The sequence below is a fragment of the Ambystoma mexicanum genome, chromosome 2q, assembly GCF_040938575.1.
Source record: "Ambystoma mexicanum isolate Mex_15411 chromosome 2q, UKY_AmexF1_1, whole genome shotgun sequence".
NCBI classification, from domain to species: domain Eukaryota; kingdom Metazoa; phylum Chordata; class Amphibia; order Caudata; family Ambystomatidae; genus Ambystoma; species Ambystoma mexicanum.
The window spans coordinates 1,365,804,692-1,365,830,383 of record NC_090924.1 but is presented as its reverse complement, the minus strand read 5'-3'; positions in this window follow the sequence as shown (position 1 = coordinate 1,365,830,383).

Genomic DNA, 25,692 nt, shown 5'->3' with positions numbered 1-25,692 from the left:
CTCTAAGCCATTGCGAGTATACAGGCGGTCTGGGACGGAGCCAGCATAGCAGAATGCAGCGGACCGCCAGCAGCATACAGAGGCCCGCCAGCCTCCTAGACTTCCGGCCCAGCTGGGGGAATTCATGAAAGAGACAATGTAGTGGAGTAGGGGTAATGGGGTGTTCCAGTATATCTGATAGCGTGGAGCAAACCTCGATCCAGAATTGAGATAGGCGTGGGCAGTGCCAAAGCATATGGATGTAGGTTGCCTGCTCCGTGCCGCATCTGGGGCAACTGGAGGGGGAATCTGGGTACATGCGGTGCAGTCTCTTGGGTGTGTGATGGTATCTATGCAGGATCTTGAACTGCATAAGCTTGAATTTTGAGTTATAGGAGACATCTTGAGTGCGGGCACACATTCGAGACCACCTCTCCTCATTGATCTCCACCCCTAGGTCGACCTCCCATCTGTGCTTCAGCCCGGTGAAGGCCGGGGCTGCTCTAGCTTGCACCAGTGCATATAGTCTTGACACTTTACCCCTAAAGGATAGGTAAGAGCAGAGTTCAGCAACTATGGCGTCATCAGGCGGTATTGCGGGGAAATCAGAGTATCTGAATTTAAGATTCCTACGAAGGGAGGAAAATTGTAGCCATGCAGTGGGCCGGCGCTTAAGGGATGGGGGGAGGTCCGCCCACTCAACGAAGTTGCCCTGTTGGTAAATATCGCAGAGCGATAGGAAGCCGGCATCAGCCCAACGGGTCACAGTGGATAGCGGGGTAGGTGAGACATCCGGGAGGAAGTTCCAAAGCGGTAGGTCCCCATGGAATGGTCGTGGTGTATTAACCAGGGCCCAGAGTCTAGTGAGCGCTAGAGAGGTGCACGTCACCGGGTCCGCCGAGTCAGGGTCGGCTGGCATAGGCTTAAGAATGAGGGAGCCCAGCACTCGGTCAGCAGCAGATAGCCTCTCGAGTCGGAGATGCGGGGGTGGGTCGGCTGTATTAAACCAATGGGAGGCGAATTGTGATTGGGCCACCACCCAATACCTCAAGAAATCCGGAGCGCCAAAACCCCCAAGTTCTTTCGGGGTGGTGAGCGTGGAAAGTTTAAGCCGAACCGCACCTGAGTGCCAAAGGAAGGCGTTCGTAATGTGACGTAGTGACTTAAAGAATGTATCGCCTGGCCATACGGGTAGATTGGTGAAGCGGTATAAGAGTTGGGGTAATACTACCATTTTAAGGATGCTGATCCTACCCGCTAATGAAATGGGGAGCTTGTTCCAGTTAGACGTCTTCCCGGACAGGGCCGTTAGATAATTCGTGTAGTTGTCCTCGCGCAGTCTTTTTACAGATCGGGACACCTCAACCCCTACGTATGTGAAACTGGTTTGAGACCAGGAGAAACCCAACAGGTCCGGGGGGGGACATGTGCAATCAGTGAGAGGGAACAGTGTGGATTTGGAGCAGTTCACTTTTAATCCCGATATGTCACCGAATCTGGCGACGTCAGCAAGGATGGGAGCAAGGTTAATGTCTGGTGAACGAATGTATAGCAGAGCATCGTCTGCGTACAACGAAATTATGTCAGCCTGACCGGCCGTGCGTAATCCCCTATGGGCATGTGCCTGGCGAATCATGTCGGCAAATGGTTCGATGGCAAAAATTAGTGGAGAGAAAGGGCATCCCTGGCGAGTTCCTCTGGCTATCTGGAATGGGGCGGAGCATCTGTCCTCCGTGCGGACTCTAGCTGAAGGGGAGGTGTAAAGCAGCTTAACCCAAGTTCGGAAATTGTGACCAAACTTGCATTTCACAAGGACTCGCCACAAGTATTTCCAGGATACCGAGTCGAAGGCCTTCTGCATGTCCAGAGTGGCTGCTACCGCCTGCGTGGTGGGGCTGACCCTGCTAATCACATTAAAGAGTCTTCGTAAATTTAAGGAAGTGGACCGTCCTGGGACATACCCTGCCTGATCAGGATGAATAATGTGAGGCAGAATAGGGGCTAGACGGTTGGCTAACATTTTAGCGTAGATCTTAACATCGCTGTTAATCAGGGAGAGGGGGCGGTATGAGCTGCATTGGGAGGGGGGCTTGCCCGGTTTGGGGAGAACCATTATCAGTGCCTCCCGAAGCGTGGGGGGGAGTATACCCTTTTTGCAAGATTCCCCCCAGAGGCATAACATATGCGGGACCAGTAGCGTCTTGTATTGCTTGTAAAATTCGATGGGCAATCCATCCGGGCCAGGGGCCTTACCAGATGCCAGTGATTCGATTGCCTCGGTAATCTCCTCAGGCGTGATCGATCTCTCCAGAGAGGCACCGGCCTCAGAAGATAAAACGGAGAGCGGGAGAGAGTCTAGGAAGGAGTCTATTTCCGCAATGGGAGGGTCATTGGTCTCGGAGTATAGTGATGTGTAGAATGCTAGAAATTCGGAGTTGATGTCCTGTGGGGCCAGTGCCATGGCACCGTCCGATCTTGCTATGGCCGGAATATTGGGAGCACCGAGTTCGCGACGGAGCAGTCTGGCTAGCATACGGCCAGGGCGTTCACCTTCGCCGTATCTCCTCGCCAAATATGGGGACTCTAGGAATTTGACCTCCCACTCTGCCAGGGCACGAAAGTTGTCTAGTTCTGATCCCAAGGCCGATAGGGTGAGTGAAGAGTGATTAATCGCGTATTGAGCCTCGAGGCCAGCAAGGGTTGATTCACTAACGGAAAGATCAGCGCGGATCCCCTTAAGGATGCCACTTCCCTTGGATATAACCACACCCCTCGTGTATGCCTTGAATGATTCCCAGAGTGTGGCGTAAGTTGTCACCGACCCAGTATTGACTTCGAAAAACTCTTCAATGGACGTTTCGAGTTCGGCCGCAAAGGTCTGGTCAAGGAGCGTGCGGGAGCTCAACCTCCACTGCCTAGGTCTGTTGGCGTCGGGACCCCAGTCCAGGGAGATGACGGCAGGTGAGTGATCAGATAATGTTCTAGGAAGGATAGTCTGATGAGACAGTGCCCTGACCAACCTGTCGGTAATGAGCCATCTATCTATTCTTGAGTGGGAATCATGGACTGTGGAATAGAATGAGTATTCTCGGGCATCAGGGTTTGTTAACCGCCAGGAGTCTACCAGTGTCAGACGTGGGAGAATAGTGAGTATAGTGTTGGCCGCTCTGGAGAGTTGGCGAGGCTTCGTGCCCGATCTGTCCAGGGTAACATCCAATATAGTATTGAAGTCCCCTCCCCATATGATCGGGATCAAGGGATATCCTTCCAGGAGTGTGGCTAGGTGTAAATAGAAGTCTGGATCGTCAACGTTGGGACCGTAGACGTTTAGGATGGCTACCTCTTGGCACTGTAGTGTGCCAATGAGCAAGACATATCTGCCAAGGTGGTCTATATGTGAGTGAGTGCACACAAATTTCAAACTACTGTGTATCAATGTGAGTGTGCCCCGGCTCTGGGTAGAATAGTTAGTGTAATATCTTTGGGGACCCCACTGTTTTGCAAACCGGTCACATTGTTCAGATCGGGCGTGTGTTTCTTGTAAGCAGAGAATTTTGACCCCGTGGCGTTCTGCGTATAATTGTATTTGGCGCATTTTTTTATGATTGCCTAACCCACGAACGTTCCAGCTCATGAACGTCAGGACTTCACTTGACATCTAGTTGGGAATATTGATTCAGTAACCGGAGTGTGTCATCTAAAAGGAGATAGTCCGTGGATCCAGACGTCGAGGGATCTCCAGACGTGTGTGTGTGATGTAGTGCTGTACAGCATGTGGCGCCCCTGGTGGCTGCCAAGTCATTTTCAACGATAACTACCCCTCCCCCCAATTCCCCCACCCACATCCCTCCCCGAACACGAGGGAAGAAACCCAAACCCGTTAACAACAATACCAACAAAATACTAGGCATCTACACCTGGGGGGCTGCAAGTCAGCCTAGAGATGTCATGCTGAAGCCGGAGAGAGCATAAGGATATTACACAGTGCAATAGTGATAGGTAAGAAAACATAGTGGTGGCTCACGGAAGCCGTATGGGTACACAGTATCTGGATCGGAGTGTTAAAGGACTGAAGTGCCGTATAAACAACGAGTCGAACAGCAAATCAAGGCATGAGTAACAGTTAAGGGTCCCTGGCAGCCAGACCAAGGTCACCCGAGCAAAGCAAAAGCCGTTTATGACAAATGATGGACCCTCAAGGGGGGGCACCAGAGACAGCAAGAGCAAAACTGGTGGTCAAGGGTTAGCCGAGGTCTTGAATGTCATAGGGGGATCTGGCGGTGGTGACCCCCCGATTTTCAACGTCTTGTGCCGGGGGGGGCCGCCCCGAGACGCCTCATGTCACAAGAGTAAGATAACAATCATCAACCGGGAAAGTGTTCATCAATAAATTTCGATGCCTCCTCTGGAATGGTGAAGAAGAAGGTCTGATTCGAGTGTTCAATCCTTAATTTCGCCTGGAAGAGCATGGAGTATTTGACCCCCAGGTCGCGCAGTCTCTTTTTTACTGCAAGAAAGGTTCTTCGCTCCTGTTGTACTGTGACCGAGAAGTCAGGGTAGAGATGAATTCTTGCCGGGCCAAAGCGCAGCTCGCCCTTGGCCCTGGCTGCACGAAGCAATGCGTCTCGATCCCGAAAGTTTAGGATCCTGGCGATGATGGGGCGGGGTGGTGCGCCCGGCTTGGGCTTAGCGATGAGAGAGCGGTGTGCCCTCTCGACCGCAAAGTGTGAGGAGAGCTGCGGGGCATCGAGTACAGTTAGAAGAATACGCTCTACATAGTCCTCCATGGGCTCTTTAACATTGTCCTCCGGGATGCCAATGATACGCAGGTTATTACGCCTAGAGCGAGATTCTAGGTCATCGTTCTTCCTCTCTACCGCTGTGACACGATTAGTGAGTGTGGATACCGCAGCCCGCAGCGACCGGAGGTCATCCTCCGCGACCCCCACCCTGGTTTCAACCTCGGCGACCCGGCCGTCCGTTCTTTCCATGTGAGCTTTAATAGATGAGATGGTACCACTCATGTCGTCCAGTATGGTGTGCAGTGCAGTAAATCCCTCCTTCATGTACTCAAGCATCCTCTGTGAGTCATCAGGGGTTGAGGGTGTCGAGACTGTGGGTGTCTCCTCAGGTGGATCGGGGGATGCCTTGGAGGGAGTTTTTGCAAACATGTTGAGCGAACTTTGTTTCTTACCAGCTCCAGCCCCCTTGGTCATGGTGAAGGCAGAGACCACGGGCAGCGCCACCTGGGGAGCGCGTGTCCGAACCCGCTAGGACTGGGGGGGGGCCTGCGTGGGAGGAATTTACAACGGGAGATGTAGGAATGGAGCTGGGACCGGACCACCCAGACAGGGCCGCGGGGCCACGTCGCTATCCAGAAGGGAGGCATCGCCCGTCGGCGATACGGATATTGGCGTGGGTGCGCAGGGGGGGGTCAGAGGGTCCCAAGTAGCCGGCTGTAGTATTAGGACCTCAGGCACAGGCGGAGGACAGCTGCCAGAACGGTAAGTCTGTACTTGTGGAGTCCCGTATGCACACCGACACTGCAGGTATATGAGCCAGGGTCCGGCCCTCCAAGATTTATGTTAATCCCAGGGATAGTTGAATTGGTGCAGTTATAGGGGGGCTCAGAGGCAAGGGACCATCATCCCTTGGGCGGGCGGTGCGTGGACAAGCAGAGGGGGGGTGCCAGGCGTGCCCCCACTGAGGCCCGAAGCAGAGGAGGGGCAGCTTATGAGGAGACACCAAACGCCGGGTTGTAGTGCAAGTCTAGGTCAGGCAATCCAGTCACCAAAGGTCCTGCTCCAATGTCACTGAATAAGGCAGGTTCGTTGCATATACCTCGGGGGGATACATTTGCTGTAGGTATGCTGTAAGTACACTCACTGTGAGTTCATGTGTTCTCTTGCCGCGAGAAGGCCGGGACGGCAGATCCGAGATAGGCCCAGCAACCGTGCCGACGGCGCGGCTCCACGTAGTGACAGGAGAGGAAAACAGAGCCAGCCAGGGTGACTCACGGGGGCCAACAACGGCACATGGAAGTCCTCAGGGGCCTGCCGCGAAGGGCCGCCGCATCACCAGGGCCCGGCTCAATAGGCCCTCCAGGGCAGGGCAACAGGCGGACCACCAGGCCGGCCGCCGCAGCACCCCGCCCCCGGCCAGGGGGGGAGAGCCGGGCCGGGAAGACCAGGTAACCGGCGGGTCACAGCGTAGAGCCCCCTCCCGTGCCCCCCTACCTGGTCCTCGAAGCGGCCCGTGCGGCGTTAGGAGGGGGGCCGCAGAGGAAGGGTAGTCCCGCGGCGGCAGCACCGGGATCAACAGCGGCGGCAGGAGCTCCACTGGAGGCTGGGATCAGCCGTCCCGACGCCACCCGGCGCCTCAGAGTTCCGTAGATGAAGAGTGCGGTGGTAGCAGTCGGCTGGAGCGGCCGAGGGGTCCAGAGAGACTGTCCGTGGCCGCGCGGGGTCCACTCTCAGAGGAGGGCTGAGGAACCGCAGCGCCTCTCCCCCCGCAGGGCCCGTCACGCCGCGCTCAAAATTTCGTGAGCGAGTCGGAGGCGCCGGAGCCGCGGACCGGCAAGTTTAAGCGCCGGCGTTCGCCCTCGCTATCGGCCGCCGCGTCAGGGTCAGGCCGCAACGCCGGGGCTCCAGACTCAGCCAAGGGATAGCAAAAGGTTTCACACGTCCGCTCCGCGATCGTGGGTTTGCACAATAGCACTGGAAGGGTGCTGAGACGGGATCTTCAGCTCTCTCGGCTCAGAGCACTGACATCAGGCGGCTATCTTCGTTCGGCGCAACAGCGCCCCCCATATCTTGTTTTTTAAAATAAGAATGTAAATGTCTCTTGATTTATAAAATGTACATGCTGCCCCACTATATCAATAGTGGGGGAGAAATGTCTACAAATAGGTATTGCCGCTTTGCTTTGTCATCCTAGGAGAGATGAAACCATGGAAACTGACCAAGGAGGACGACCCGGGGACCGAGAGCAAAGATCCGAGGGGCCCGGGGTACCTCCCAAAACTCCCATCAGGACCAGCGAGGAGAACCGATCGATCCACCCTGATGGAGGAAAAGATGCTGAACTGTGCCATCTGCGGAATCAGAAGAGGTTGATGCGGACATCCCAGCGCGTGGATCAAAACATCCTTTGCACCCGACTCCCCCTCTACTCGAAATCAAAGTGCAGTCGGGCGGGGTGGCTTATCAGGTGTCTTGACCCACGTTTGAATTATTATGCTACAACATTTGGTGCTGTGGGCTTAGAAAATCCAAGTTGGCCGAAAAGCCCACATTTGCGCCAGAATCCAGGAAAACCGCACAGTTTTGTGCACACCAACATGATCGCCTGACCTGCCACCCACCAGTGCAAGAGTGATGGGCCAGAAGCGCCATGAGTGAAACATGGTGCCAAAGGAAAAACAGCAGTGCCTGTTAGCTCAAAAAAGCGCTTTGAAATCACCTTTGTTCCTCTGAAATGCAAGCTCAAAATGCCTATTTTAAACATTGCAAGATATTCAAAAATCTCACTGAACACCAGCAGACATTTGGCAGAATGTAGTCTTGTGTGCATACAAAATCTGGAAAGATGAAGAGCCTAAAGCAATGTTTATAACAAAACTGGCTGAGCCGTGGATGTCAGCAGCTTAAGTGAAATTGGATTTAAAACCACTGGAAATGTTCAGAAAGGAATTAAAAACATTCCTATTCAAATGAACTTAAGTAACCATGGTGACCCTAAGCCTCCACAGCTAAACATATAACATATAGTTAACATCTGCGCCCGAATGCAATTGCTTGCTTGGTGCGCGTAAGAAATGAATCAAAATCAAATCAAACCACTAAAATCGAAATGTTTAAAATAAATGAGTGACCTACTTTTGAGTGTCACATAGGTTGCAGCTGTTTAAATGTCATAGTTTTGAACTTAGAATCAGCGTTCTAGCTGCATGTGTAAAAATTGTAAGTTTGATTTGAATGAAGAAAAACTGTGACCAAAAGTCACATTTAGCTGAAGCCTGGCTTAAAGAGATTGAATTCTGCCTCACAACTACCCCCGACAGGAGTGGAAACTTGCCCAGCAACTGCATTTCCAGGCCTTGCCTCCCTTCTGCTGCACCACCAAAAGGAGATCACACCTCTCTGATTGAATTAGGGGTGGGGTACCTGGGGCTGCAGGAAACAGAACAATGAGCTTTCCTTGGCTCAGGCAAATGTTAAATTAGGGGGGTCATAAATGGCTTCCTCTTGGAAGAAACTGGGAGGAGCAGTGCTTCTGGGAGCCACCTGAGCTGGAGGCGGGGACAGACAGAAATCTCCCCATGTGCTTTGGAACCTAAACCGCACCTATCTGGGCAAGCGCATAATTTTAACAAGATGGATGATTCATACTACGAAATTGTCAAAATTATATAATAATATCATTTATTCTTGTGATTTTTCTGTGCACATTTTAAGAGGTATTAGGACTCGGTGGTATGTTCTGGGGGTAGTAGCGGAAAATAAGGTATTACTCCAAATGTCTGTATGTTAAAAATCTGACACTTTAACATCTGATGCCCATACTCCTTGCGCATGTGTGTGTAAATTCTGGAAAGGTTTAGAGGTTGTGTTCTTGATGAAAAGGGCAGAATTCTGTCAGAAGTGGACACAACATCTTACAAAGACAGGGATCGGATGATTTGGTGCTACAGAAAATATGTTGACTGAACATATAATATTAGAAGAATTGTACATAGATAAATTTGTATTTGGATCAAAAATAGATTTGTGTGCAAATTGACCAGGGGAGGATCCTCTGACCCATAAACAGACCTCATCATGATGCCACTCAATTTCCTTCCCCCAATCAAGGGAGAGAGGAGAACTTGGCCAATGATAAGTTGTGAGGGGCAGGCTTAGTTATGCCCACGCACACACCCATTTTCAAAAGACATAAAAGGAGTCAGTGAGACCCAGGTAGAGACAGTCACTTTCCACTTCAAACTGATTTCTTGCGAAGCATTTGCCGGACCAGACAATATCCAGAAGACTCCAGGACCAGAACTTAGAATCCAGACTCCAGAACCTGTAGCAGAGGGGCCTGAACCACCAGCTGAATCCTTTTTCAGCAGGCCTAAAAATCTTTTGCAACCTAACTCCACTCTTCAACAGCCGGGCTGTGCTGTTTGATTCTGGCTAGAACCCTGTGCCAGGACCCAGAAAGCAGAGCTGTATCCAGAGCGCTGTGCAGTGCCAAGAACTTTTGCCAGAACCAGAGATCCAGACCAGCAGAGCAGAGCTGACCCAGATCGCTGTGAGCAGAACCGGTACCAGAGACCGTCCATGGCGAGAGAAACACAGCTAAACCTGTTGACCAGATCTGTGACGGAGGCCCATTCCTTCCAAGACTAGGAGTGAGTATCCTGAAAACTGTGCCAGAACCAATCTCTTAGTCTAAAATAATCTGATTCAAACCATTTTAACCTGTCCAGAACTGCATCATAGAAATCGTGTGTCCATTCTCTGATTAAACCTGATTAAACCTGTAAAAGTGTCATTTTGCCATTCTGAACTTTAAAATTTCATTTCTGAAAATCTACCTCCACTAAATTGTCCGTATCTTTGGAACTGCGTGTGCTAGGAACGAGATTTAAAGCTAAGATCCTCAGCTTTCCAACAAGCCCTAAACCGACTTTATACTCCTTATAGTTTTTCCGTAATCGCGCTCGACGCATTCGGAAAAAGTGCCGCGAATTGCAACTAGCTGAATTTCATCACTTGTAAAAAAAATCGCTGTCTTTTGCTTTGCATTGCTGAAATCCGTTTTCAACATAATAATCCCTCATGAATCACTGATAGTGTTGACCTGACCTAATTCAAAGTAGCTGCCGCCTACCCTGAATCGCCTAAAGGGAATTAAAATCATTTTTAGCATATTTTCACTTCTTTGCAAATCACATTTAAGTATTTTGCCTGTGTTTTAAAATCATCCCTGTGTTATAAGCTTGCTAGGGGGGAACTGAAATTCATATTGTATTGTGATTGCAACCCTGAAAACTGTGTGCTTTCCTTCCATCTCTTTATATTGCATAGGGGGGAGTGAATTGCCACAAAGGGGATAAATGATTATATTATCTCTTGTTGAAACCATATCAGTTTATTTCTGTACTGCATTCCTTTCCACCATTACTCTTCCTTGAAACCATAAAGCATTCTCAGCTATTTTATCCTTTCTGTACCAACTCCGAACTGATAAAAAGTGTGCTAGGATCCATTGTTGATCAACATTATCTTCATAAGTGTGTTATCAAATATTAATTTATTTATAAAGTGTGATATGTATATCTTGTTTAATTTTCCAATAAATTTGTAAATTGCAAAACAAACCTACTTCTTGGCTCAGTGAGGTCAGGGGGATTCAAAGAGAGGGGCGTTATGTAAGGGTTTATCATCCAGATTATAACTTGTCATAAAAATATATAAATAAGGGCTTCCTTAGGACATCCCAGACCAGGCATTGACTTAGTTGGAGTGCTGAATTGAAGTCGCTTAACAACTTCCTGCTGTGTTTCGTGCTGCGCCGTTCCCTTTTCGCCATCGCTGCAGCTGGCCTGTAATGACAGAGGCGCTGGATGTCTATACAGTTAGGTACTTTTGCATCTCTGTTCCCAGGACCTCTCTAGTCGACTGGGCATCACAACTATCTCTATCTCGGGGCATAAGAAGGGTCCTCATCCTTCTGCCTGTAACTATCTCGTGCGGCGTAAGATGATAGTCGGAGCCGGGTTGGTTCCGAAGTGCATACAATGCCAATGGTAGACAGTGCAGCTGTCCCTTCTTTAATGTGAGCTTACACCTAGCTATCTTCTCCTTAAGTAAGCCGTTGATCCGTTCACATATCCCATTCCCCTCAGGATGATATGCCGGCGAGAACTTTTGCTTTATACCAAGCAACAAGCTAATCTGTTCGAAAACTGAATTCACAAAGTGAGCCCCATTATCTGATCTCATTACTTCGCACACACCCTATCTAGGGAACACCTCCCTCACTAGGAACTTGGCAGCACAGGTAGCGTCGGGGTTTGTACAGGGACCTGCTTCTATCCATCTAGAGAATGGACACACCACCACAATTAAATACCTGTACCCGTTGCACACTTGAATCATGTCGACGTAGTCGATATGCAAGTGCTGGAATGGTCCATTTGGTCTGGGAATGATTCCTCTCACTATTTTTAATGTGTGCCCAGTGGTGAATTGCTGGCAGATAATTCAGTTCACCATGAAAAATGCAACATGCTCTGCTAAATTTGGTGTGAACCAGTCTTCTGCAAGCGTTGCAGCAAGATTTTCTTTTGTCATATGGATGGGGTAGTGTAATTGTTCTAATGCTACTTCTAGAAGGACAACAGGCATTACTGGTTCACCAGTGCTGTCTTGCCTCCACAACCCGTCGGAGGGGTTTAAAGAACACCCTCGATGCTTCCACACATTTTTCTCCTCCTGAGGTGCCTCCCCCTGGAGCTCCATTAGCTGCGTCTGCACCATATTGCTATAGGCTTCTGGTGTGGCTTGCGCTACCATCATCCTCTCATTGGTATGTGCCACCTCCACGTCCATGATTGTTTCAGTTTTGGATGCCATGCGCTTGGCTTCCGTGTCCGCTTCATGATTTCCACGTGACACGAAATCCGTCCCCTTGGTATGAGCGGCGCATTTCACGACCGCTATACCCACTGTGACCTGTAGTGCTTTTATCAGCCTGTCCAATAAGGCTGCATGTTGCACTGGCGTGCCGTCTGCTTGGAGGTAGCCCCTCCTTTTCCAGCGCACTAGACCTGCATGTACTGTGGTCGTCACATAGGCTGAGTCACTGTACACAGTAACTTCCTGGTCTGCATGATTCTCAATGGCGAGTATCAGTGCCAGCAGTTCTGCAGCTTGCGCTGAATAATGAGAGGGTATTTGCGCACTGATGAGTACTTAAATCTATCCATTCGCTAGGTGTTTTACCACGGCCACGCCTGTATACCTTTGTCCGTCTTCTTGGTTGATTCTTGAAGAATCATCAATAAAGACGATCTCTCCACTTGCCAGGTCGTTTTCATTTACCCTGGGGATCTCATCATAGAATTCCTGATTGTTCGCACAGTCGTGTATAGGAACTCCCGATGTGACTGGCTGAGCTATGAATGTAGCAGGGTTCACAGCTTTACATCAAACTATTTTAATCGATGGGTTAGAGATAATCACCTCATAGGCAGATGCTCTCTGAGACGTCAGTGTGCCCTTTGGCTTCCCTAGTATGGCGAACAGTGAATGTTCAACATACAATGTCATGGAGCATCCCATCATGATGGATGACGCCTTTTCGATAGCAAATGCGGCAGCAGCTAGATTTTGTTCGCATGGGAAGTGGCCCTTCATAACCGGATCCAGGGGGCTTGTACCGAGTGATGTTCGCTGCGCGAGCACTGCTGTCATAAAATTACCATTAGGGGTGTCACGGTATTAGTTTTATGACGGTACAATAACCTTCTTGCCAAATGACAGTATATCATGGTTATCGCGGTATAGCAGGTGGAGTTAACTAATCTTAACAAATATTTTCTAAAAGGTCATAAATTGTCAGATTTATCATCACAAACAAAACCAGGCACCCAGGGCCAGAATTGGGCTTTTCAACATACTTTCCACTGAAATGCCACCCCTTGCTTCCACCAAACACAAACACACGTGTGGAGAGGAGAGGCGGAGGGGAGCCCTGCTGCGACTGGCAAAGCAAACTGAATAGCTGTTCTTAAGTGGTCATTTTGACTTTTAGCCCCCCCCCCACTGGCTACTGGTGAAGATGAACATGTTGCTATCTTGATAACCTGCATGCCACAGATCAATGGAGTCTGATGGTAGTATATGCTGGTGCGCATACACACACACGCACACACGCACTCTCTCTTTACATTACAGCCTTCAGTTTACTTGCGGGCCAAAAGGTGTTCAATAATCATGGACATGTTACACTTTGGCATGGCAGCAGAGAATACCCACAGAGATGAGTACATTTCACACTGTGACTTATTATATGTAAATTCAATGATGGAACCAGGGAAATCCCCCATTGTCATATGTTTAGAAAACATTATCCATTATAAATATATAAACCCCAAACCGCCAACCCAAAGTAAACACTTTTCCTTCTTGGCACTGTATTTATTCTTCCTATTGCTAACATATTGATTTTGTGTCAGGCACGTGTGGTTTATGGAATGGCATTAAAAACTGCTCCAACTGAAACTACTTGGCAGACGGCACATCCAACAGTGCAAGACCAAGACTGCGCAGCACTTGCTAACTGCGGCCTTTCCAAATCAGATTGAAAAGCACACTTAACGGTATGAACGGTATACCGGTATAAACAATGTGACGGTTATTATTGTTCAATTAAGTGGTTCACGGTATCTTTAACGGTATACCGTAATACCGTTACATCCCTAATTACCATCAGAGTGTGAGAACATGTAGAATTCCTACGCATAAGTAGGAATCTCGAGAACTGGGGCCTTACAAATTGCCCCTTTGAGTTCTGCAAACCCTTTCTCCACTCCCTCAGTCCATTCAATTTCTCCTTTTGTTGCCTGAGCTCTCTTTAAAGCCTGAAGCAAGGGCGTGGTATACGACCTGTAGTCAAAGACCCATGCTCTGACATAATTGCACATGCCTAAGAAGCTCTGCATTTGTTTTATCGTGCGCGGCTTGGCCGTGTTCATGATGGCTTCAGCCCTTTCTGGGGTTACCTTTTTCCCCTCATGAGAGATCAGTTGCCCTATGTACAACACCTCCTGTTGACAGTACTGCAACTTTTCCTAATCAACTTTGTATCCATTTTCAGCCAACATAGTCAATAGCTGGACAGAGTTGCGGCTGCATTGCTCTTCAGTGGCGCTGCAGATCAGAATGTCTTCTACGTACTCCAAAACAACACTGTCTACCGCAATATTGCCTAGGTCCATTTGCAGGACTCTGTTGAAAATAGACGGTGTCTCGCAATACACCTGTGGCAACCTCGTACTTTTCAGACGCATCTGTCTGAAAGTGAATGACGTCAGGTTCTGAGAGTCACGGTGCAGTGGAATTGAGAAAAATGCGTTTTTCAAATCAATCACCATGAAATATTTTGCCTCGTTCGGTATGGTACACATTATTCTGGATGGATTAGGGACTAGAGGGAACTCGGCTTCAACTATATCATTTAATGCTCGTAAGTCTTGGACTAAACGCCAGGACCCTCCCTTTGATTTTTTGACAGGGTAAATCACTGTATTGCAAGGTGATTCGGGCGTCACTACGATGCCCTGCTCCATCATGGCGAAAATTGTCTCTGCGATCCCTTCATCTGCCTCTCTGGACATGGGATATTATCGCGCTCGTGGTAAAATTGCTCCTGGTTTCAGTTTAATTTTCACTTCACCTGCCCCCTTCAGGAGACCTATGTCATAGGGCACTGTAGTCTATACTGCGGAAGGCACTTTGGCCATGTCGTCATAAAAGTATTCTGAACGTACCAGTGCCAGCATCATTCTCTGTGGCACCTCCCGTCTGATCATTTTGACCCCAAATGTGAGACTTACTTCCAATCTTGTCCCCTATAGGTCAGGGTGCTCTTCGAACAGATCGTCATCAGTGACGTCAGTCACTCGATACCCTTCTTCGATGGCGATAATCGCACACCATTGTCTGCCTTCGTCATCATATCCTTCGACCAATACCACTTTCCCTCGCACTGCGGCAGATTGTATCATTAAGGGAAATACTTGTCCCTCCTCTTCGTGCATGGGTATTCTTGGTCTGAACAGAAACTCATCAGAAGTTCTCATAGTTTTGTCTGCGAGGCCTGGCAGTCCCGCCATAAGCACCTGCACGCCATATGCAAAGACTTCTGGCTCTAACGATACAGCTCTCATGGCTATACGTCCTGAGTATGATCTGATCATTTCGCACACGTTTGAATAATGCATTCCTGGAGTGCAGCACACTATACCATTCTCAGTAAACGAGATGGTCATGTTTAATTTAGTTATCAGGTCTCGGCCCAGAATATTTACTGGGGTCTGACGTGAATATAATAGGCGTACATTCATTTTGCGCTCTCCCACTGTGGCTGGGAGTGCATCTGTAAAGCGAACTCTAGTATGAGCTCCAGTGAAACTCTGAGTATCTATAGCCTCGCCGGACAAGGAAAATTTGCCCTCTCGTATGCATGAGCACGTAGCACCCGTGTCAACTAAGAAGGAATATTCTTTACCCCCTATGGTGACATTCACCCTGGGTTCCCTGTTAGGGTCTGGTGTCACTGATAGGATAGAGCACATCAGAGTCCCCCGTGAGCTGTCCTATGTCATATATAAGTTCGACCCACTGTACACTTGTTGATTTCCCCCAAGCCCCAGGGTGAACTCCCCCTCCGGAGCTAGTGCCCTGTGACATTTGCAGTGGTGCCTGCTGGGATTGTCCCTGCGGCAAGTTCCCCATGTTTGGTGGTTGAACCACTTGCTGCGCACCTTGCTGCATGCCTGACACCTGCGGCTGCACTGTAATTTTGTGCACCGCCCTGTTGCGGGACGGCAGGCTGATTCACCATGCCTGCCCTCATCCCTTGGCTGTTTTGCCACATGCCTTGGGTTCTGCACGTGTGCGCCACGTGTCCTGTCATTCCACACAGCCAACATACTGATGGTGGTCGGGCCATCTGGCATAGCTGGACCGGCCATCTGTGCATTCTGAAAGCCATTTTGATTATTCTGAAAACCTCCCTGGTTACCTCGAAACCCTCCTTGTTTACTCTGCCATCCTCTTCCTCCAAAACCCCTTCCTCTTGGGTAAAATCCTGCGTTACCCTGATTATTCTGCGATGGGTTGGTCGCTTGTTGTGCGCTTGGTTCAGCTGGGCTGGTGAGCATGGCTCCCTCGAGAGCATACTTTGAGAGCTTCTTTTGCACCAGCTTCACCTCCTTGCCCTTACGAGTTGCCTCCTTTTTCCAGTTCTTTTCTTGCAACAATCTACAGTAGTGTGCAATTGTCAATTGTATTTCTGCCCATGGTTTTGCTTCTACTCCTACCAATTTTTTGAGCTACTTCTGCACCGGTTCAGGCAACCCCTGGCATAATATGTGGTAGAATACAGGGAAAGATTTTGTCCAAGACTCATGTGTTTAGAGCACCCACCCGTCCTGAAAATTCTGGATATAATTCAACAGGTACTCTGACTCTTTCATTTTCCGAGTCATTATAGCCCCCATATCAGAAGTGTCTGTATATAGCGTTCGCAGCGCTTTCACCCCTGCTGTCCTACAGTTATTAAATGGCGCTCCGTCATGGGAGGTTTTAGTCAGGGTTACCTTAGGATAGCCTGCCCGTTTCCATACATCATCTGCTCTTTCACCAAGTATGTCAATTAGGAGGCCCTTAATGTCCCCTATAGCTAAGGTGACACCCACCGTCATTTTCTCTAACTCGTGTATCCACTTTCCGGCTCCCGATGTCAGCATTGGAAGCTTATTTTTAAGGTTCTCTCGGTCCATGTGTGGCCATGGAATATATTGTGGTCTTGCTCCCCCCTTTTCTAGCAACGGGAATTGGAATACACAGTCCTCCTTCTCATTCCCCATAGCTCTCCGGTCTATCGCCGGGGTGGCATTCCCACCTTGCCGTCTACCTGGCAATGCCCTTAGACTGTCTGTATAGGCTGGTGCTGACGCCCCCCTCTGACCGTGGGGTGTTCCTTCATGTCGGCCGGACTGCGCGGCAGACTTCGGTGCCCTACTTGTGGACCCGCTAGCGTCTGACCATCGTACCCCTCGGTCCCCTGGGAGCCGTTTTTCGCTCCGTCTCCCTTCTTCATGCGCCACATCCTCCGTTTCCCCACCGGAGTCAGATTTTGAATACTCTCAGTTTACACAACGTCTTGCATCTTCTTCGTTCTGCCCAATCTCCAGCCTGTCTAGGGACAGTCCCCTGCTCCCACTACTTCGGGTGACATCCTCAGTGTCATATAGCTGAGTGTTCTCTAAGCGCTCATCGTCCCTTCCCCCATCGGATATCTGCTCTAGCCCCATCTCGTCGTATATTTTATCGATCGTTTCCCCGATGCTTCTGGTGTCGAAGTCATCTTCTATATTTGTCCCGCTTGTACCTGGTACCACATCGCTTGCAGGAAAGAATTCTTCTATGTCTTCCCATTCTACTGTAGGATTGGGTTTAATCACTTCCCGCTCCAAATATTCACGATCTCGCGCCCTCTGTCTGTGCTTACGTTCTACTTCCTCGTCTATTTCCTTTCACTTCTTTGCTTCTTCTCTAGCCTTATCTACTTCCCTCATCCATTCATGTCTACGTTCTTTTGCCCTACCACTTTCCTCATCTTCCCGCTTTTTTACTTCCCTTTCGTGCACTCTCCTTTCTTCCTCTAACCTTAACATGTTCTGCCTGTACTTTTTATAGGCTGCGTACTGTGTGGGACTGAGCGGTATTCCTTGCTCTTCGCGATATAGTTGTTCCAGCCTTATCCTATCCTTCTTTCTAGTCCTTTCATCTCTTTCTTCCATCCCTTTCTCTCTCTCTCTCCTTTGCGTCTCATCAGACCTCTCCCTTGGCCTCAAATCATCACTTCCTTTTCCATCCAACTTCAGCAATATTTGACCTCCCATCCATTCGTCTTTCGCGAATGCTATCTCGTCACCTAAACCATCATTTCCTTTATGTTTATTTCCCTCTCTCTCCTTATCTGTAGGTGCACAACTCCGTGCCCAATCTTTCCCTTCATCTTTGCATCTCTCTTTGTCCCTTGAGACTGCGGAGGTGATATTGTTTTCCTGTTCTTTTCTCTTATTATCGTCACTACTGTACGTTGGCGACTCATATGCGGGGTTGCTATACCCCATGGCTGCCTTAAGTTCTCTTAGTGGGTAAAGACCCTCTGACTTGCTTCCTTCAATGACTGGCTCAGGCGGGGCTGGTGGTGCGGTAGGCATCTCACCCCCTCACGTACATACATTTAGTATCCAGTCTGCGGGTGGTTCTTCCACCTTTGTTTCTTCAAACATTTTCCACAATTCTAGAACAGCAAGACGTTTCTCTAACTTCTTGCCCGAATATGTGGCGTGTGGAAGGTAGTCATGTGCTGTAAAACAGCCTTAGAGAGTGACCCGTTCTGGGGCCACGGCATTAAACATCTTATTGGCGGTACCCTTAACCCACTCTGTGCTGTATTTCTTTAGTTTTGGTGCATGCTTGGGCAGTTGCATGCACAAATGCACAAGCGGGGTAACTTCCTCCATTTTTAATTCCGTCACTAACAGTATTTACACAGTTCTTTAACCCTCCAATGGTATGAGCGAGCACCACATACGCAAGCTACAATCCAATCTTATCCCGCCAAAATGTATACCAACACTTTGTTTGTTTTATTTAGTATAGCGCTCCAGTCCCAGGGGTAAATGGGGGCTTAAGGACAGGTTACATAGTTACAGTATATAAGCAGTTATACAATTGTGGCGTTAATATGCCATATATAGTATGTACAGGCAGGTAGTAGGAAACATTTCAGAGTATGTACAATATATACAGTTGGTACTGATCTTAGTCTATCTGAGGATTGCCTTCTCCAGAAGCCAACTAATGACTAGTCTTCTGAACGATTGGAAGGATTTGGTCAGTTTAATACTCAGTGGCAGGGTGTTCCAGAGTTGAGGGGCGAGGACAGTAAAGCTCAAGCCCCCCGCTCTTTTGGCAGAGCATCTAGGCACGGTGAGGCAGAGAGTGTTGGATGATATGGTGATTCTTGTATTTGGCTTAAGGGAGAGTTTGTTGGTGAGGTACTGGGGGGCTAGGTGGTTTAAGGCTTTATAGGTGAGGCAGAGGGTTTTCAGGTCGATTTTTTGTTGGATAGATAATCATTTGCAAGATATTCTTATATGGGAGATGTGCTCTCTCCTGGGAATATTTAATGCTGCTCTCAGCGCATTATTCTGAAGGATCTGAAGTTTCTTGATTATAGCTTGGTTGGCACCAAGGTAGAGGCTGTTGCAATAGTCAAGCTTCGACTGTATGAGGGCCCTCGCCAGAATGAGGCAGCTGTTTGTGGATAGAAAGGGTGTACAAGCCCTGATTAATTTTCCCGTGTAGGCGGTAGTTGAGGCGGTCATATTAACTTGTTTGGAAAGGTTGGTATTGGTGTCAAGGTAGAAGCCTAGGGTTTTCACATTATTCACAACTGGAATGATGTTGCCATCTGTGATGAAGTTGGAGTAATCGGGGCTGAGTTTATGTAGGTTATTGGGGGACCCGACCAGGAGGAGCTCGGTCTTCTCATCATTCAGGCAGCGGCCGTGTGTGGCCATCCATGCCTGACTGATGGTGAAGATTTCGCTAATCCTGGTGGCGTCAGTGTTGTAGTTGCCAGTGATGGTGAGGAGTATCTGGGTGTCATCTGCGTAGTTGGTGTAGGTGACACCCAGATGGTCCAGTTTGTCAAAGAGAGGCTTTGTAAAGATGTTATAGAGGGTAGGGGAGACACAGGACCCTTGTGGGACACCGCATGTGATGGGGATGGTGTCTGCTGCAGCCATAGATGAGAAAACCCTCATGGTTCTGTTGGCTAGGAAGGATTGTAACCACGTGACAGCAGAGGGTGAGAAGTGGGCAGCAAAGGAGAGGTGGTTGCAGAGTATTTTGTGGTCAACCAGGTCAAAGGCTGCTGAGAGGTCTAGGAGGAGTAGGATAGCTGCTTTGTTTTTGTACTTGATGTCATCAATCTGACTATTGAGGTCAACAAGGGCAGTTTCTGTTCCGTGTTGAGGACGAAAGCCAGATTGACGCAGGCCTAACAGATGATTAGTCTCCAAGTAATCTTGGATTTGCAGGTAGGCAACTCTGTCGAGGATTTTTAGCAGGAAGGGGTCCGTGGTGATAGGCCTGTAGTTGGTGGGAATGGCCGGGTCGAGAGATTGTTTTTTTAGGAGGGGGAGAACCCAGGACTGCTTCATGTTGTTGGGTACAGAATTGGTCGAGAAAGATAGGTTTACTAGTTTGGAGATGAAGGGGGCTAGGTCTCGTGCAGCATCTTTGATGATCTGGGCGGGGCAGCTGTCCCCTTTACAATTAGAAGGTTTGAGGGATGCTATGATTTTTTGTATTTCGGGTATAGTGACCGGTTTGAATGTGAAGCCAGTGGTGTTGCTGGTCGGGGTGGGTGTGCTAGGTATGAGGGCGTTGCTGTTTGAAAGTTGTAATCTTTTGGCGTCAATTTTGTTTTGGAGACCAGTAATTTTGTTGGCCAGGGCATTTTGAATGCTGGTGCACCATGGCTTGTCCTTCACGTAGGTATCGGTTGGAGGGTTCGGGTTTTCTAATTCCTTCAGGATGGTGAAGAGTTCTTTAGAAGAAGATTGGGCATTATTTATTCTAGTATTGTAGGCTTCTTTTTTAGTGCGGATTATCTCTTTCTTATAGAAGGAGGAAATGGTTTTGAGATGGGATTTATTTTCTGCAGAGGGGTTGGTTTTCTATAGGGTTTCCATCTTAGCTTTCTTTTTTCTTATAATTTTGAATTCCGGTGTGCACCAAGGGTTCAAGTGAGCTATGGGTTTGCCTTTGCGTTCCTTTAGGGGTACAACAGCATTAATGGCGCTGGCTAGGGCATCATTGTAGGTGTTGACTAGAAGGTTAAGGTCGGCAGTGGCTGGGAGTGTGTTTAGAAGGGGGAGGATCAGAGGTGTGAGGGTCTCCGCAGTGATGTTGCGCTTGTTTCTAGTCAGGCAGGCTGGTGCATAGGGGCGCTGCTTGGGGTTAGGATTATTCTGGTTGATGTTGAATAATATGAGGGAGTGGTCAGTCCATACAAGAGGTTGTGGGGCTTTGCAGGTGATGATGTTTGAACTTTCAGCCCTCCCTTGGTCCAGTGATCCCCAAGTAATATCTTGCCCCAGACTTGTAGAACTCCCAGCCCCTCAGCAAGATTCAGCAAGGACCCATAGAATGCCTGTTTTAGAAATATCAGGAGCCCTGAGAAAAGAAGTATATGCCCTCATTATCACAGTGAGACTGGCTTGGGAGGTGTTGGATTCAGAGAAACCTAAGAATAGTGAGAGAACCAACCTACTGAGCCCCATCCTCAGGCGGTCTGGCTCAGCTGCAGCAGCCTCTTTCCACTTGGAGTGAGATTCCAAGATGGTGCCCAGCATCTATGAACACTTGGCAGATGGTTCTGGGTAGGGGGAGGGTGGCACCACCACAGTGGCATGACATCTGCAGGCTTGCAGATGTTGACCAAGCCATTTCAGATCACATAACCCTACACACCGGAATATAGTAAAGCAAGAGCAGTCATTGGCGGCAGGACAGCCCCCACATTAGGAACATATGGTGTTAGGAGAGTATAGGGGTGTGTAGCTGTGTGCAGAAGCAGAAGGAGACCAGAGAGGAGAAGGGTGAGCTACAGAGGACAGAAGGAGGCCCGGGTAAATGAGGACAGAGAGGAGTAGTTGATAACTAAATGGGAGTTTAATATGGCAAGGAGACACAACAAAGAGGATTAGACTATTAGGAGGCTGGAGGGGAAGAGTAAGGAAGAGGAGGATAAAGACCCAGTGGTGGGGATTGTCCGAATGGTGGAAAGGAGCAAGAGCAGAGAAGAAGAAGAGGTGAAAGACACAACTATGAGAGTGGAGGAAGAGAGGAAGAGAAAGGGGAGAAATAGGAGATGTGGTACAACCAAGGAGTGGGTGAAGCATAGAGAGGAGTGGAGCAGGCATTCCATACACTGGAGGACATGTATCTAAGATAGGGGGGTATAAGCATGGGATGTGTTATCGAGGAGATGTCTGAGCAGCTAGGAGAAGAATCTAGTGGAGTAAGGAGGGCAGGAGAGGAGGGGAAGGCTCCTTTATATACAAGACGATTAGAGGAAGAGGCGGTATCAGGAACCAGTGCCAAGGCCGCAGATGAAACAGAACCAACCTGCCAAGTGGCCCAAGCGGTAAAACCCTTGATGTAAAATCCTAGATTTCAGCTTGTTGTCTACTAACACTATTTCTGCCCTTGCTAAGGACTAATTTGCAAGGGTCCGAGACCCAGGCGGAGAGTCTCCCAGGAATCCAAGAGACTATGACAGTGAACCAGGAATCAAGAAAGACGTGCAGGGACATTTAAAACTGTGAGTGACTGAGAAATTGACTACTGCTTCCAGGCCAGATGCCCAGACTGAGGATTGTGTTGTTCTTGGAGACATTGTTTATAGAACCCAGACGCTTTACCTTGTTGGATCTTCTGGAGGGGCCATTCCTGGTTGGGAGGATAGCTCAGGGGCAACGTGCTCACCATGTGAGCAAGACGACACAGAGCACCACAGGTGTTGTGGCATTTGCTTTAGTTGAGGTATGTTTCTGCTAAACCCTAATAAAACTGCATGTGCTAGAGTCCCTGTTCTCTCGTTTTTGCCTCTCATTGATCTCCACTCAAGTTGTGACATGGGGGAGCAGGGAATGAGGTACAGATCCCTTGCTTTCACCCACCCACTGCAACAGAAGTAATTTAGCAAAACACTGAACCGAACAGTCTTGGCGCGACAGCTTTTGTATAGAGAAACTAATATGTTACCTCTGCCCATGCTGCAAGGCCAAACGTGCAGGACAACAATCATGACAAAAAGAGAACGGACTTCAGGATGCCAGCACTAATTTCCACTACTTCAGCAGGTGGGTGAAGGGCATGCACTAAAGTGAAATCCATTGAAACTCATGTTTCCTGGAACCAGTAAGATATAGCAGTAAGAATCAACTACTGGCTAATCAGCCTGACATCTGTGCTGGTGCCATCACTGACACAGAAACACCACAGGATGTGGAGGACACCCTCTGTCCCGGGCAAGAGCGATTCCGCTTGTTTTTTATCTTCCTTAACAATTCTGTTTTTACTAAAACTGTAATCCTATCGCTGCTGTATGTTATTTCCAATAGGGAGGCCTCTCTACTGGGCAGTATTGTTTTTGCACGGGCAGAGCACCGGTCGAATGGCTCCCACCTGCACACAGCGACTTTTCCATTACTCTCCTCCTGAAAACCATGGGTGATTCAAAACTACTGCACTCGTCTTGCCTTCTTGCATAATACCCTACTTCTGGTACACAGCACCTCCTGGTGCATCTGTCTCTCGCCCGCTGCACATGCACCCCTTCCTGTTATGTTATGTGTTATGTTATCCATTTTGTACTGAAGTACAGCGCAACTGACACCAAAAGACAAACTGGTGCTAACAAGAGTGAGAAGGAAATCAGTTCCTTCCTTCCTGATTAAGTTATTTGCTCTTAAACGTTGTCATGTATTACCAGTATGGGCATGTTGGCCCCCAGTTCCATGTGATAGTTGCACAACAAACCCACTCTCTTGTTTTATAAGATACAAATGTCTACACGATTTCTTCATTACCATCTTCAAACCAATTATCGATGATACTCTTTATGGCCCTAATAATGAGTTTTTCAATACTCTCATTGCCAATGACAGCAAACTGAATCACTGTTACCAGGGGCAATGGGAATTTACTTTCTGATGATGTGTGTTTGTTATTCCTCATTCTGAAGTTCCACAGGACTGCATTTGGAAGTGGAGCTATGAGTGCGCACAGTTATACAGCCAGCATCATCACTGGCATTTTCAGTGGAGGAAACACCTGCACTAACAAGCAGGCCTTTTTCTGCATGTGTTGTAAAACCCATAATCAGGCAGAGTGCTACAACAGATGTTATTTAGAAATACAGCATGTTTTACCATTACTATCCAACACATCACAATGCCCCCATATGTTTCTGTTTCTATTCTATATCCGTTTTTCCTATTCAGCGTTTGTGCAGTTTATTCCATGCAAACGGAATCAACCCGTTTTGATATCGCCATTCATTCAATCGCTTCTGTAGAGGAGGAGCCAAGTACCACCACCCCAAATGACCCGCCCCTTTTACCTGTACACTGGAAACCAGAGTATGTGACATATACAGAACAGCTGAATCGACAAAGAGCAGAGTATTGTCAGGGCTTCAGCTTCCAGGCTCAGGAGTGGCACGAACCAACCTACCCCTCCAGGTTCTTGGCGCCTGCAAGGTAGACTTAAACAAGCTTCCGCGACCCGGGCGGGGAAAGAGGGTTAGGATCTCGATGGTTGGATAGGTTCAGTAGTTAGGATAACCGGAAAGAGGGCTGGGAGAGGGGAGGTGGTCAGGGAAGGGGACATTGGATAACACAAAGCAATAACTGGCATTTACAGACATAGATATTCACAACATGCACATTTCCCCCCAGTCCCCACAACTAGGCTTATAACCAGAAAGGGACTTATCTCACGGGGTGAGTGCTGGCCTCCTGTCTGCGCACTCTCAGGTCCGGAATCCGGAGCAGTGTTATGCTGAAAAGAGAGTGGGAATTACCATCTGCGTGTTACATCACACACTGAATGCTGACATTCACTCACTCTTGCACTAGAAGTTCATGCACCCTCCAGTGCTCATTAGTTTAGTACATGCAACAGTTAATATGCCCCTTTACGAGCGGATTGCAGCCGCGCGTGGCTCTGCGTCCGCTATTGCTCAAATCGTGTTGCCCCAAAGGTCTTACGAGCGGATTGCAGCCGCGCGTGGCTCCGCGTCTTTTATTGCTCAAAAGTTATGTGGGGTTTTCCCCTTTACGAGCGAATGATTGCCGCGCGTGGATCCGCGTCCGCTATTGCCCAAAGGTTTCTGCGCAGCAACAACTCGTGGTAAAATCTAGATGGTTGTTAGTGGGTTAAACATGCCCAACTATGCGCTGCGTGTTTTTCTATAGTTGCGCGTAGGTCAATTGCAGGCACTTATGGCGTTAATATACAAGACTTAGCTTTGCTGGAGCAGGGGGGGGGGACATGAGAAGGTTGGGCGGAGCCCCCCTGCACGTGCCCCTGACCGCCGTTGCTGGTGGTGTTCTCTGACTCTCTAGCGTTCTGCACTGCATTGCGCACCTTCCCCCAGATCGGCTTACGCTGCTGATTGTCTGCGGTACTTATCTGAATAGCTTGAGGGGCCCGGGTGGAGGTTGCATGGGGCGTGGCCCCTCATGAGCTTCCCCTTGCTCGGAGCTCCGGAGAACACGTTTTCTCTGGTTGCTGTCCTGAGCACAAGCCCCCTGCTCTTGTTGAACGCGTGTGCATGCGCGCGCGTGCCCCGCCCGATGTGGGCTTCAACATGTAGTTCTTGGCCCAGGGGTGCTTGGGAGATGTGGTCCTTGGGCTGTTTCTCCTGCAGAAAGGACACAACAGCCTTTTGTACAAAAGTATTTTGTTTTTTGTGGCTTGTATCTTCTTGGTGCTAATTGTCATTAGTTCCTGAGCCCTTCCCAACACTGGAATACTATGTTTATTATTGTGGCCCATGACAGTACTCCCCCCCCGCACAGGAGGATCTGGGCTTAGGTTTAGTTGGATGGTTACGATGGAATGCTTTGACCAGTCGTGGTGCATGAACATCCCTAGCAGATTCCCAAGATCGATCCTCCAAACCGTACCCTACCCAGTCAATGAGGTAATATAGCCCATCTTTCCGGTGTTGCGAGTTCAAAATAGCCCGCACTTCATACTCCGGATGTCCTTGCACCATAATGGGTGGTGGTTTTATAGTACGGATAGTTGGTAGGGCGGGCTTAATCAATGATACATG